The sequence below is a fragment of the Mustelus asterias genome, chromosome 9 (genome assembly GCF_964213995.1).
Source record: "Mustelus asterias chromosome 9, sMusAst1.hap1.1, whole genome shotgun sequence".
In the NCBI taxonomy this organism is placed as follows: Eukaryota; Metazoa; Chordata; class Chondrichthyes; order Carcharhiniformes; family Triakidae; genus Mustelus; species Mustelus asterias.
The window spans coordinates 96,382,275-96,395,139 of NC_135809.1; the positions used below are offsets into that span (position 1 = coordinate 96,382,275).

Sequence of the window (12,865 nt, forward strand, 5' to 3'; positions counted from 1 at the left end):
AAGATCTGATGTCCCCCACACAGACACAACACCTTCCCCTCCATTATTGCCCCCATTCGCTAGGACAGTCCCCTCCTACATATTAATACCAGCCCCCCTCCCACCAGCCGCTAACACGCACGCACACAGACACACGAAGCGGTGATGGTGTAATGCCAAGTCCCAGACCAATAGGAGTCAGTCTTCCCTGAACAGAGTTAAAAGAAACTCGTTGTCTCTAGGTGATGTTACAAAATTAAGAGGGGGAAGGGAGGGGAAGGAGTGGAAACACGCCCCGAATTAGAGAGACGGCATACCAACCCTGTATGGAGTAAGGGCACTTTAGTTAATGCCTAACTAAACACCACAGGCGATTTTTTTTTTATTTTGGGCAGAGGTTTAACGGGATCAGGCTATTGAGTTGGATGCAGGAGGGTGCAGGGCCAGTGCAGGATGAACTCTCCCAACCTGCAGTCCGAGGGTGCGAGCAGCAAATCTCACTGAGCGAAGTAACAGGGGATCTCTGCAAGCTGCAGCAAGCACCTCAAACTCCCTCTGCAAAGCTGCAGGTAAATGGCGTTTACTTTAGCCTTGTAAGTTATACAGCAACAACAACAAAAATCAAGATTGGAGTGTGGAGAAAGAGAAAGCCCAAGGGAAATTTGTGCGGTGTTAATGTAATTTAATAAGTGAATCTAATTTGGTCTGTGAAAGGCCATAAATAAGACAAAGCCAGTACAGTTAATACACTGTAACTGCAGATTAGAATCTGATTTAATTAAATGAGACCAGTATAAAAGTGACTCACAGATCTATAGACTGTTAGTTCTTTGAAAGTGCTTTGCACCAATATATATTTCAACATTTAAGACACTATATAATGTCTTAGCTTAATAGTTGATTTAAATTGCAGTGTATTAAAGGGGAACCAATCAAGTAGTCTTGCAGTCTTTTATCTGAGATTTGAAAATTAACCATAACATGCCAACTGCACCACTTAATATGATTTTAGATATATTATATAGCAATAGGACAGGTAAGTTAGGTAGTATTCCAACCTGAATTTATAATGTTTTTACACTTACCATGTGCAGTGCGTTTTGCTGGTTGCATACCTCAGTTTTGCAAAAGAAATGCTGACGTGAGGGATAACTTTCTTGCCTGAAATACATTACAGTTCCATATGCAAATTGGAATCCAGCCAGTGTTATTGATACATCCTCTCCCTTTTAATCTCAGATACACAGGCAGTGTTCTTGTTATCGGTCAGCATTGTAACAATGAAATGTCTTCTGTTAAGTAATAAAGATATAATTTCCCAGTTGGTTCACAAAGTCAAAAGTATAACTTTGGGCAAATGACTGTAATTAATAGATTGAGAAGTGTGTCAAACAGGCACATTCGGAATGAGTGGCACTGGTCTGATTCTCCAAAGTTTTGGATGGAAAATGTGAGCTGTCTTGCTGACACTGGTATCCAATAATAGTGTATGGCTGCATTGAACCTTTCTATCCCATCTTCTATCCTTTGCTATTCACCATACCTGTTCTAAAAATGCAAATGGTAAGTTGGCCTTCATAATGAGAGGATTTGAGTACAGGAGCAGGGATGTCTTGCTGCAATTACAGTAAGAGTTTTAACAACACCAGGTTAAAGTCCAACAGGTTTATTTGGTAGCAAATGCAATTGGCTTTCGGAGTGCTGCTCCTTCGTCAGATGGAGTGGAAATCTGCTCTCAGACAGAGCACAGAGGTGTCTCTGTGCCCTGTTTGAGAGCAGATTTCCACTCCATCTGACGAAGGAGCAGCGCTCTGAAAGCTAATGGCATTTGCTACCAAATAAACCTGTTGGACTTTAACCTGGTGTTGTTAAAACTTTTACTGTGTTTACCCCAGTCCAACGCCGGCATCTCCACATCATTGCTGCAATTATACAGGGCCTTAGTGAGACTACACCTGGAATATTGTGTGCAGTTTTAGTCTCCTTATCTGAGGAAGATGTTCTTGCTATGGAAGGAATGCAGAGAAGCTTTACCAGACTGATTCCTGGGATGGTGGGACTGACGTAAGAGGAGAGATTGATTTGGTTAAAATTATATTGACTGGAGTTTAGAAGAATGAGGGGGAATCTCATAGCAGCCTATAAAATTCTAACAGGACTAGACAGAGGGAAAGTGGGAACAGGTTACAGTGTTGGATGATCAGCCATGATCATACGGAATGGCGGAGCAGGCTCGAAGGACCAAATGGCCTATCCTGCTTCTATTTTCTATGTAATCAGTCAGCTATTCGCAGGAATTGATTACTTCCATGCAGAAGCAAGAAATCTAGGATAGGAATTAGAAATGTTCGGTGTATTACTGATATATGACCTTCACTCAAGCTGTGCACTGTTAAATTAGTTGGTCCCATTTTTTTATATGTCCGGGGTAATCATTCTGAATGGAAACAAGCAGTCTGCACATACACATATTCTAAGTACACTAATATTTATTAATTCCTAGGATGTGGGCAAAGGACTTTGATAAAGTCCTTTCCAAATTGCTCTTGAGAAGGCAATTGTTCTGCTTTCCTGACCTATTATAATCTGTGTGGTGAAGATGATGGCGTTCTCTTGTATCTGTTATCCTTGTGGTAGAGGTCACAGGTTTTGGAGGAATTTTAGCGAGTTGCAGTACAACTTATATGATACAGACTACAACCACGATACACCAATGGTGGAGTGTGTGAATGTTTAGGATGAAGGATGAGGTAGTCAATCTGCCTGCTTTGTCCTGCATGTTGTTCAGCTTTTTGAGTTTTGTTGGAGCTACATTCTTGTGCCTTGTAGGTAGTGGGAAGGCTTTGTGGTGTCAGGAAGTGAGTTCCTTGCTGCAGAATTCTCAGCCCCTGATCTACTCTTGTAACCACTGTATTTATACGGTCGATCCAGTTAAGTTTCTAGTCAATGCTCCCATGCATTCCCTCCTCCCACACCCACCCACCAAACATTTCCCCCAGAATGATGATACTGGGGGATAAGATGGTGGCAATGCTATTGGCAATGTCAAAGAGAGTGGTTGGACCCTCCCTTATTGAAGATGTTCATTATTTGGCACTAGTGTGGCATGAATGTTACTAACCACCTTTCAACTCAAGTCTGGGTATTGTCACCCAGCACCACACCAACCTCCTCAGAAGCCAAACACGGGACACGGTGACAGAGTACCCTTCGTCGTCCAGTACTTCCCCGGAGCGGAGAAGCTATGACATCTCCTCCGGAGCCTTCAACATGTCATTGATGAAGATGAACATCTCTCCAAGGCCATCCCCACAACCCCACTTCTTGCCTTCAAACAACTGCACAACCTCAAACAGACCATTGTCTGCAGAAAACTACCCAGCCTTCAGGAGAGCAGTGACCACGACACCACACAACCCTGCCACAGCAACCGCTGCAAGATGTGCTGGAACATCGACACGGATGCCATCATCACACGTGAGAACACCATCCACCAGGTACACAGTACATACTCTTGCAACTCGGCCAACATTGTCTACCTGATACGCTGCAGGAAAGGATGTCCCGAGGCATGGTACATTGGGGAAACCATGCAGACGCTACGACAACAGATGAATGAACACCACTCGACAATCACCAGGCAAGACTGTTCTCTTCCTGTTGGGGAGCACTTAAGCGGTCACGGGCATTCAGCCTCTGATATTCGGGTAAGTATTCCCCAAGGCGGCCTTCACAACACACAACAGCGCAGAGTTGCTGAGCAGAGACTGATAGCCAGGTTCCGCACACATGAGGACGGCCTCAACCGGGATCTTGGGTTCATGTCACACTATCTGTAACTCCCACAGCTTGCCTGGACTTGCAAAGTCTCACTGGCTGTCCTGTCTGGAGACAATACACATCTCTTTAACCTGTGCTAATGTTCTCTCCACTCACATTGTCTGTACCTTTAAGACTTGATTAGCTGTAAAGACTTGCATTCCAATCATTATTCATTATTCTGTAAATTGAGTTTGTGTCTTTATATGCCCTGTTTGTGAACAGAACTCCCACTCACCTGACGAAGGAGCAGCGCTCCGAAAGCTAGTGGCGTTTGCTACCAAATAAACCTGTTGGACTTTAACCTGGTGTTGTTAGACTCCTTACTGTGTTTACCCCAGTCCAACGCCGGCATTTCCACATCATGACATATTGTCAACAGCACAGACTACTTCATTGTCTGATGAGGTGTGAATGGAACTGAACATTGCAATCATCACTGAAGAGCCCACATCTGGCCTTATGATGGATGAAGCAACTGAAGGGATACTCCCTGAAGAACTCTTATAGTGATGTCCTGGAGCTGAGCTGATTGGCCTCCAACAACCACAACCATCTTCTTTTGTGTTGGTATGATTCCATTCAATGGAGAATGTTTTCCTTGATCTCCATTAATCTCTAATCTATGAGGGCTCCTTGATGCAACATGGGATCTAAATTTTCCCTGATGTTAAGGGCAGTCACACTATTTCTCACCTCAGGGATCCAACTCTTTTGTCCATATTATCAGTCAAGATTTGAATAAGAACTGAGTGGTTTTGGCAGAACCCAAACTGAGCAACAACACGCATATGTTACCTAATACCTTTTTGAAGGACCATTCTAGGTAATTCATTTCCAATGAGCAGAGAAGGATTCTTTAATGGTTGCTATAGCCACCAACAAAATAGATTAGAAAAAACTGTGCAGCCGAACAATTATGATCAGAACCACCTACTAGCTTCACCCTTTTGCCTGTCCAGCCATTCCCATTCCCCACACTACTCTCCTCCCCAATCTCCGTCCCTACATTTCAGCTCAGCAAAGTTAGTGTCCTGCCATTTGTGATCTTCAAAGTGTAGAGGCAGATTGTGTATTTATTGTTAATAAGGTCCAACTTTCAACTGGCCAAGGGCCTATTAGTTGATGTGTGGCCAGTCTGCGCAGTGTCAAATCTGGGCCTAGTACCAAATCCTGAAAAACTACATCCTATCCAAATTTTAGTGATAAATGAGAAAACACCCACTTTTCCTGTAACAGTGACCTGATCATGTTACCTCTTGTGTCAGTGATAACATTCATACCTCCTGATGCTTTGTTAAAGCTCCTCACGATTGGTTCACTGAATAGACTCTTACGCATAGACGGCACGGTGGCACAGTGGATTAGCACTGTGGCGCACAGTGCAGGGACCTGGGTTCAATTCCGGCCTCAGGTCACTGTGTGCAGTTGGCACATTCTCCCTGTGTCTGCATGCGTTTCCTCCGAGTGCTCTGGTTTTCTCCCACAGTCCAAAGATGGTGGATTAGGTTGATTGGTCATGCTAAATTGACCCTAGTGTCAGGGGATTAGCAGGATAAATATGTGGGGTTACGGGAATAAGGCCTGGGTGGGATTGTTGTCAGCGCAGACTCGATGAGCCAAATGGCCTCCTTCTGCACTGTAGGGATCCTATGAGTCTATCTTTTCTCAGCAATGACACAATTACTCCTTGGCTCAGTGGTAACCTCTTAGCTCAAAAGTTAAACTTCTTTTCATGGAATGTACAGGACAGAAATAGTCCATTTGGCCCAACTAGTCAATTCCAGCCTTTCTGCTCCAGTTGACCTCCTCCCATTCATCCTCATCTAACTCTATCAGCTTAATTCTTTATTCCCTTCTGCCTCAGTTGATTATCTAGCAGCCTCTTAAATGCATCATCATGGCTCAGTAGTAGCCCTTTTCTTCCTAGCTGAGAGGTAATGCTCACCTCTTAGATTTGTGGTGAAGGAAGACTGGCTGCAACATTGCCAGTGGATAGCAGCACATTATAACAGTCAGGTTGCTATGTAGGAAACAGGGTAATGAATGGCCAGGATACTGGAGAGAACATCACTTCTCTTTGGATAGTGCTGTTGAATCTTCTACATCTACATGAAAAGGCAACGTTTTGCCATATCATCTGAAAGTTGGCACCTCCAACAGTGCAGGACTCCCTGCGTTTTACACTGGATAAGGACTGGGGTTTGAACCCATGACCTACTGACTAAAAGCCAAGCATGCCACCAGATAATTTTCTCCATTGGTTTCTGATGCTGAACTGCTTTAATTTCAATGAAAAAATTGTGGAAATTCATTTTACACGTCCGTTCAGGTTTCCTGCATAGTTACAGTTAGCTGATCAAGAGACAGCTCAAGTGTAAAAGCAAATTACTGCGGATTCTGGAATCTGAAACCAAAAGAGAAAATGCTGGAAAATCTCAGCAAGTCTGGCAGCATCTGTAAGGAGAGAAAAGAGCTGACGTTTTAAGTCCAGATGACCCTTTGTCAAAGCTAAATTGCTGGCTTAAGCTTTTTTCTGAAGTTCAGCTTTACCTGTGCTGATTATTACTCCTTAATTCTTAATGCCACCCCCCTGTATGACCCTTAACAATGAATTTTGGCACATCATTTAACCACAGGAGTTTCTGAGTCCAGACTTACATTGAGCAGTGGTTGCTCCAAACCAGTCAGAGCGGAAACCCCTGTAATCTTATTGTTCAGACCAGGACATTGATGCCAATTGAAACACTGCTACTGATAGAATCATAGAATAACGAAAAGGATATAGCACAGAAGGAGGCAATTCTGCCCATCGTGTCTATGCTGGTTCTCTGCAAGGGCAATGCACCGAGTGTCACTCCGCTGCCTTTTCCCCATAGCCCGACAAATTCTTCCTCTTCCAATAATTATCCAAGTCTCTTTTGACACTCACTGTCAAATCTGCCTTATTCTCAGGCAATGCATTCCAGAAACTAATGACTTGATGCACAAAGAACATTTTCTTCATGTTTCCAATGCTTCTTTCCCCCCTCCGGCTGAACATCTGTAAGGTGTAACCCCCGGATATGAGTACCACTGGAGGGTTGCATCCCCCGGCAGGTGGACAAACCCAGGGGACGGTGCCCTTATGCTTCAGTGTTTATTTTTTTTGTTGTGTACAGTTGTAGTGTTGTGTTAATGTTTGTAGATTTGTAGATTATGATTTGTAAATGGAGGTGTATTTTGAGGGCAATGCCCTGGAAAACTGTAATTGACGATGAACCCTTCCGAAATGGAAGGTAGTAACTGATAAATGGATGGCGTTAGCCATTGGTAATGTATTTTTTTCACATTTGTTCTTTGTGTATTTGTAATTGTTTTGTATTAACGTATTTGTAATAAACAAAAAGAAACCAATGCTTCTTTTACCAATCACGTTAAATCAGTGTCCTCTGGTTCTCAACCCTTCCACCAAGTAAAGTGAAGTAAAGTTTATTAAGGTTTACATTAACACTGCAATGAAGTTACTGTGAAATTCCCCTAGTCACCACACTCCGTGCCTCTTCGGGTCAATGCACCTAACTAGCACATCTTTCAGAATGTGGGAGGAAACCGGAACACCCAAAGGAAACCCACGCAGACAATGTGCAAATTCCACACAGTGACCCAAGCCAGGAATCGAACCCAGGTCCCTGGCGCTGTGAAGCAGCAGTACTAACCACTGTGCTACCGTGCCACCCCAATGGGAACAGTCTTCCCTTATTTACTCTGTCCGGACCCATCTTGATTTTGAACTCCTCTATCAATTCTCCTCTCCATCTTCTCTTCTCCACGGAGAACAGCCCAGCTTCTCCAGTCTATCTACACAACTGAAGTTCCTCATCCCGGGTACTTTCCTCAGGAATATTTGGATGTTCGGTCAGGAAATAGCTCACTCAGCTCAAATACAGGATTGAATCTGAGTCTTTCCTGGCTTGCTTGGGTTGGCTATTTGCAAGATAGACCCTTCCAGGGGCCCTGCTATTATTATTATGGAAACTTTATCTGTTGCCAGAATGCAAGGCTTTATTTTAACGAGGGCCATTATTATGTTTAAAGAGAATTTTGGGGCAGCTGAGGTTCTGGACCTGTTCTGGAACAGTCTGTTTATTTCCTTCCACCCTCTGTACTGATTTCTAGAAAACTGAGTTGCACTACAAATTGTTAGGGTGAAGTTTTCCCACACACTTTACAACTTTTCATTTCACGCACTGTTTGTGATGAAATAACTTAGATATGGCTCACTAAGTTACAGCATCACCCATTGCTTTTTACAGATTCAGAATCATAGAAATCATAGAAACCCTACAGCACAGAAAGAGGCCATTCGGCCCATCGAGTCTGCACCGACCACAATCCCACCCAGGCCCTACCACCATATCCCTACATATTTTACCCGCCAATCCCTCTAATCTACGCATCCCAGGACACTAAGGGGCAATTTTAGCATGGCCAATCAACGAGGAGAATGCGCAAACTCCACACAGACAGTGACCCAAGCCGGGAATCAAACCCAGGTCCCTGGAGCTGTGAAGCAGCAGTGCTAACCACTGTGCTACCGTGCCACCCCTTGTACTTCAATTCCAGAATTTTTTGATTCTATTTTTGAATTTGTGTTTCTGTGGTGGAGGGAGAAACATGACCTAATTCTGTTTCTCTCTCCGCAGATGCTGCCAGATCTGCTGAGCATTTCTAGCAGTTCCCATTTTTATATCCTTTATTCTTTTCAAGGGACATATGTGATTGTGTCTTAATTCTGTTCATGCTGTCCAATTCAATGCCCTTTCCTGGTGACCTATTAATCAACTTTATTTTCTTTTGTATGAATTTTCTTTTCCATCTCTTATCTCTCAATGATCAAATTTGAATCCTTTCAAATGTTGAAACTAGTTCACATTCTGTGTCCTGCATGGGGTCTGCCACAGTAGGATTGAGATACTCTGTCTCACACTCCCAGCTGTTAATCTGTGAATTGTTCTTCTAACCAGGCTCATTTAACACTTGATTAAGTTTTAAACAAAATAGAAATAAACCTTAAGATGACCGTTTTGCCTACTTGAAATAAACCAATATGATTGATGCTGGATTGTCACCATGCCACTAATAGAAAGGTAATGTGCAAAAGCCACATAACTCCAACCCTCAAACTTGAGGCACCATATAATTAAATTTAAAAGTTTGATAAAACACTCATGAAGTCAACTAATCACGTAAGTCCCCAGTGTAATGGACACCACATGTTTCATCCAGGCAGGGTAGATTGCAATGGAGATTTCGACATCCAGAGTTAATACTAGACGTGTGAATGACTGTCTTCACTTGGCCCAACATCCTGGGAATATCTAGAAGAAGTGCCCTCTGACTTACCCATCCACCTCTGTACTCGGTGGGCAAAATTCAGAAGTGTTGGGCTGAAATGGAAGAGGTGAAACTTTTTCGCCCCAGTCCCATGCACACATAACTCCAACAGCAGTCATTGATTGTGATAGGCAACACTGGTTTGATTTCACTTTGTTAACCTATCCCATGGCATTCAGAATCACATTGCGGTGCTTACCTTGTTTATTTGCATCAGCTAAGACAGACTGGGGATCAAATATGGAACCTTCAAAGTTTGCATGTCTCAGCTACTCACTGGATGAACTTGCTGAGCCACTGAAGAAACGGAAACATTGAGATTTGTTGATTCTTTCATGGAATGCAATTATCACGGGGAAGGCCAACATTCCCTAATTGTCCTTGAGAAGGTTCTGGTGAGCTCCCTTCTTGAATCTCTGCAGTCCATGCTATTAGAGAGAGAGTTCCAAGATTTTGATCCAATGACAGTGAATGAATGGTGAGATATTTCCAAGTCAGGATGCTGCGTGGCTTGCAGGTGAATTTGCAGATGGTGGTGGTCCGATACATCTGCTGTCCTTGCTTTTCAAGGTTGAAGAGGTCATGGGTTTGGAACTTTCTGTTTAAGGAGCCTAGGTGTTGCTTTGCAACTTGTATATGAGAAACACAGCTGCTGAGTGTCAGTGGTGGAGGGAGTGAATATTTAAGGCGGTGGATGGGATGTTGATCAAGCGGGCTACATTGACCTGGATAGTGTTGAGCTTCTTGAGCGTTGTTGGAACTACACCCATCCAGGTAAGTGGAGTGTATTCGGTCACATTCCTGACTTGTGCCTTCTAGATGGCGTACAGATTTTGGGAAATCAAGAGGTGAGTTACCCGCTCCCAAATTCCTAGCTTTTGACCTGTTCTTGTAGCTGCAGTATTAAAATGGCTAGTCCAATTAGGTTTCTGATAGCCCCAGGACGTTGATAGTGGGGGATTCAGTGATGGTGAGGCCTTAAATGTGAAGGGGAGAAGGTTAGATTTTCTCTTGTGGCAGATGGTCATTACTTGGCACTTGTATGTGAAAACGTTACTTGTGACTTCATGTATTCCAAATCTTGCTACATCTGAATATAGACCTCTTCAGTTTCTGAGGAGTCGTGAATGGTGCTGAGTGTTGTGTAGTCATCTGTGAACACCCCTATTTTTGACCTTATGATGGTGGAAATGTCATTGATGAAGCAGCTGAAGATGGTTCAGCCTGAGGACACTACCTTGAGAAACTCTGGAAGCGATTTGATTGACTTCCAACAACCAAAACCATCTTCCTTTGTACTCAGCATGACTTTAAGCATTGGAAAGTTTTCCCCGCATTCGCATTGACTCTAGCTTTGCTAGGTCTCCGTGATGCCACACTTTGTAAAATGCTGCCTTGATGTCAAGGGTAGTCACTCTCACCTCATGTCAGATAAATTGCTCATTAAATGTTCAGAGATCAGAAAGTACAGGTCCAAATGAAAATTAAGAATAGGGGTAAGAAGAGAATTCAAGAGTTTTTTTTCACTGAACAAGAACCAGAATTGTATAGTGAGTTACTGTGGAAGGCAGTTGAAGTAGAGAACATAGATGGGTTCAGAAGATGATTAGATATGTTTCTGGAAAGAAGAGACTGTGAAGGTGGGTTGATGTGATTGGGATTTAAGAGGCTCATCTCTGAGAAAGAATCTGGCCTGTTAGCCCCGATGGTCTCTTCTTGATCCTTTTAAAATAAATCTTGTGCTTTAATTCCACAGTGAAAATTGACCCCTACTTGTGACAAGTAGATTTAAATGGCAGGAAGTTGAACTGTCCGCACTGAGATAGCTGGGGAGCACAAGGCATCGAGGCCATTTCTATTAGGTTCTATGTTGAGTTTAGATGACTTCCAATCATTCTACACATGGCCATTCATCTTAAAGCTTCTGGGGGTGTTTAAGAATTAAGAATTTGGAAAAGAATTTGCTTTGCATCTATCCCTAACCTTTCATATTTATCAATCGTGAAGACTGATATCCTTCATATTGTTGGATACTGAAACTAACCATGTTAATTAATGGATGGCATGGTGGCACAGTTAGCATTGCTGCCTCACAGCTCCAGGGACCTGGGTCCAACTATGGCCTTGGGTGACTGTCTGTGTGGAGTTGGCATGTTCTCCCCGTGTCTGCGTGTGTTTGCTCCGGGTGCTCCGTTTCCACCCACAGTCCAGAGATGTGCAGGTTAGGTAGATTGGCCATGCAAAATTGCCCCTTAGTATCTCAAGATGTGCAGGTTATATGGATTAGCCATGTTAAATGTGTGGGGTTACAGGAATAGGGTGGGGGAGAGGGCTTGGGTAAGATAGTCAGAGAGCCGATTCAGACTTGATAAACTCTTCTGTACTATAGGAATTCTATGATTCCATGTGGCCTGGAATTTCCATTTGGGTTCTGCTAGTTTCCTTCTGTATCTCTGTTAGAAGACTGGTAGAGTTCTTAAAAACATAAAAGGTCCAGCAGGATTTTGGCAATGGATTGGGATTTGAAGGTTCATGTATATGATCATAAATGTATTTACCCTTTAATGTGACAAGTCTGTGATGCCACTAAGGAGCCTTGCCTTGTTGCAAATTCAAAAGTCAGTGCAGTTCCCGATTCTCAGTGCTGATGATCAAGGTTCCATGTCAGCAGTGTGAATGTTTAAAATCACTTCTATAGAGTCATTCCCATGCATACAATTTTAATATAAATATACTTCGAGAATTGGTAACGTTGATGCTAGCCTTGTTACAAACCTTTCTCCTTCACCTCATATTTCATCAGTCTCTTATGCCCGACAAATAGAGAACTTGCGTTAGGAGTTCATTAAACTGGTGAAATAGTATCATTTGTAAAATGATTCAATTCAAAAGTAATTTAGTCAAAACAAGAGTTTTGTATGCCAGTTAAAGGAATGGACAAAAAACTTTGGATCATTACTTTAAACTAAATTGGAGGAGAAGGACAATGGAACAGAATAAAAAGTAATTCAAGGACAATATCTGGAAATTCTTTTTCATAAAAAGAATAACCAATGTGTGGCATAGACTTCCTTCAAGATTGATGGAGGCAGAAAACTGAGAATCATTTAAAATACAATTGGATACTTCAGTTGGGGGACTTTGGGATCTGGTCCAATGGATTAATTAAGATAGATCAATGGCCTTCTTTATACTAAGCATAGAAAATTATACGTAAGTATAAAAGGTTAATTCAATGTCTTTATACAGCCCTGGATTTAATACTGACCTCCAGATTGATTGTTACTGGTTATTTAACTAGTTAGCATCTTTTGCATCTCCTTTGTCAATTCCAATGGCTACAGGAGTAGGCAGGATGCAGAGTTGAGATTACTATCAGATTAGCCATGACCTTATTAAATGGCAGAGTAGGCTTGAGGGGCTGAATGGCCTACTTCTGCTCTTTGTTCATATGGACGTATGTACTAACGTGGCAGGTAGAATGCTTGAATGCACCAAAATAGCCCAAAATCCTGTATCAACCACCTGTGTGCTGAAGTATTTCATTTAAATATATTCATAGAAACCCTACAATGCAGAAGGAGGCCATTTGGCCCATCAAGTCTGCTCCGACAATAATCCCACCCCAGGACCTATCCCCACAGTCCCACACATTTACCCCTCTAACCTACATATCCCGGGACACTAAAGG

General features: G+C 42.8%; 1 protein-coding gene across 2 annotated transcripts in view; it reads left to right on the forward strand.

Annotated features, from left to right (window-relative positions):
* The first annotated feature begins 201 nt into the window (after nt 1-201).
* The window catches only part of prr33 (proline rich 33), a 45,860-nt gene continuing 33,196 nt past the window's right edge, over nt 202-12,865 (forward strand). For both annotated transcript variants that reach the window (XM_078220600.1, XM_078220599.1), the window contains exon 1: nt 202-548. The gene's annotated coding sequence lies outside the window, so the exon portion shown is untranslated. The remainder of the gene's footprint in view (nt 549-12,865) is intronic.